This window comes from Terrapene carolina, unplaced genomic scaffold (assembly GCF_002925995.2).
Source record: "Terrapene carolina triunguis isolate 2854851 unplaced genomic scaffold, T_m_triunguis-2.0 Scaffold536, whole genome shotgun sequence".
Lineage (NCBI taxonomy): Eukaryota > Metazoa > Chordata > Testudines > Emydidae > Terrapene > Terrapene triunguis.
In genome coordinates this window covers 602-3,266 of record NW_020664887.1, presented here as the reverse complement: position 1 = coordinate 3,266, position 2,665 = coordinate 602, and the positions used below count along the sequence as shown (strand labels likewise).

Genomic DNA, 2,665 nt, shown 5'->3' with positions numbered 1-2,665 from the left:
TTGACAGTCAATTATTTGACAATTCCTCACCTGTATATTTTCTAGATTTTAAGACATTTTCTTGCTGTTTAAAAATTTGCTTACAGCAACCTTAAATGAACATAAATGTAATTTTATTTCCATGAATCACTATTGGGGTTTTGAGAAAAGACTTGCCTAGAAGGGAATTTGAGAGGTCTTATTTTGATGAAAGATTCCAGTGCATCGTACGTCAATTTAGTTTGTCTTCAGGAATGATCATAACATATATTGCCAGGGTGTGGGGGGACATACAGGAGTCATAAGGTCTAATCCAGTGGCCATCAAAGTCATGGGGAAGACTCCCCCTGACTTCAGTGGGTGTTGGATTGGGCCAATAGCACAGGGCAGCAGAGCATTCTACATTTTAGAAAGGTTATGCACCAAACTAACATATAAGAAAAAAATTCTGCCCTCAGAGGTTTCCATACAAGAATGTGATTCACTCTTGTCTGTCTTCAGTGTTATGCAGTCATAATGGCATTGAAACTGAGAGTTACATCTGTGTCAAACTGGAGTAACTGAAGGGTGAGTCAGGCCATATACTGAAAAACTGTAGCTGATTCGTGTGCACAGCCAGGCAGTGAAATGTGCAATGATTCATTTGACTTCTAAGCTAAATAGCTATTAACCTATATGTATATATAAACTATAGTCTCTGAAAATTATACAGTGGCTACACTGAATAATTAGCATCAAGAAAGAAAGCAGCCAATCAGGAGGGAATGTTTTGCTAGGAAACTTTAAAAGAAGCCATCATACACATTTAAAATTAAGTCAGAACTCAATAGATGTCCCCTTCCTCCAGCCCAGTTTGTGTTTTAATGCTTGTCTACGTAAACCTCCCCCAGATTTTTAAACTATGGAAACTGTCAGGAAGCCAGTTATACAAAGATGCCATTTTGATTTATTCAAGAAAAATACACATTTAATACAGAAAAATACTATGAGGAAGAAGAGACATTGAGCATGTGCAATGCATAGTATTATGGAAATATTTACATTAAGAGTCTTGCAATTCTATGTCCTCTTCATTCACTGCAGGCTTCCATTGTCCACAAAGGTGTCAGATCATGTTGGTGATGGCATGTTCTGCTCATGTGTGGGTTTCTAGATAGGATCTCTGCATGTGGGTAGATGGATTTTTTTTCACACCAGGTGTTTGGAGGAATTTCTGCAATTTTTGAAGGAGTGGAAGTCAAAATCCAGGACCAAGTTTCTTCTGTCCCTAAAAAATAAACAGTGGAGGTAGGACACTGGGCCAAGTCAATGCTAGTACGATTTATAGGGCAATTGCTGTATTCAAATGAAAGCAGTTAGAATGATGTCTGGGCAGGGAGTGGGAAAGCTTACAGAACTCTGTCACTATCAGAATAGCCTAATACTTGAGTGGGCAAGGAGTGAGAATGATTGGCTGAATTGCTACTAGAAATGCGACGGATGCAGGTTTGGAATATTTTTTTAAGGTGAGCTTTAAACGTCTCGCCAGCAAAAGCATAGATCACCGGGTTCAGGCAGCAGTGGATGAAGGAGATTGATTCGGTCAGCTGCAGGGCCAGCTTGAGCCTTTGGCTCGTCTCACAGTCGCTGATGATGTGCAAGTTCTGCAGAGAGTCTAGAAAAAGCACAATGTTGAAGGGAGCCCAGAAAAGGAGAAAGATGACCACGATGATGAAAATCAGTTTGATGGCTTTGATCTTGTTCCGGTTTTTGCAGCTCTGCAGATTTTTCAGGATGTGGGAGTAGCAGTAAATGAGGATGCTGCGCGGGATCAAAAGGCCCAAGATGTTGACTTCAAACTGAGTGAAATATCGCCAGGTCTCTTGGCCTGGAGGTTATTTGGGGATACACTCAAGAGACTGTTCAATTTCCACTTTTTGGTTAAACGCCATATTTGGTATGGCAGCCAGACCAGCCGTCATCCACAGGAGTAAGCTTATAATTATGCCACAAGTGGCTGTCCGAACTCTCATAGCATAGACAGCATGAACGATTGCTATGTACCTGTCTATGCTCATGAGGGTTATAAAGAAAATGCTACTGTAAAAGCCTATGTAATAAATGCCAGCCATCATTTTACACACTGCATTTCCGAAAATCCATTCTTCTGAAGCATAGTGAGCTTGAAATGGGAGGGGGACAACAAAGAGCAGGTCAGAGATTGCAAGGTTGAGCAAGCACACGTCGGTCATGGTGGTGACTTTCTTCCTGGTCAAGAGTACACATATGACCAAGGCATTTCCCACTAGGCAGAAGACAAACACCAGGCAGTAAACTATTGGAAGAAACAGTGAATTAAACCTTCTGAAACCATTGCCTTCACTGCAAGGAGAGGTACCTTCATCATACACATACTTATATTCTGTGGGGTTCGGGAATGGGCTTGTAAGAGTCATCTTTGAGACCTGTGTACAAAAAAGAGATAATTAATTGATTATGGGTATAGAAGGGTTGCAGAAGACCGCATTTTGCCATTGTTACTCATGCTGAATGAAATCAATGTGTCTGCTTGAGGAATAAGGTACTGATCAGTGTAAAGGCTTGTTGAAACACAAAATTATGCCATTTTAACTAAATTGATTAGATAAAGCAGTGCGCACCTTTCATGTGGCGTCCCATAACAGTCAATCAGCATGTTATGTACAGA

At 40.7% G+C, this 2,665-nt stretch overlaps 1 pseudogene; it reads right to left on the bottom strand.

The window, feature by feature from the left end:
• Positions 1 to 1,367: 1,367 nt before the first annotated feature.
• On the bottom strand, positions 1,368 to 2,414 carry LOC112125990 (annotated as a pseudogene).
• Between the last annotated feature and the right edge of the window lie 251 nt (positions 2,415 to 2,665).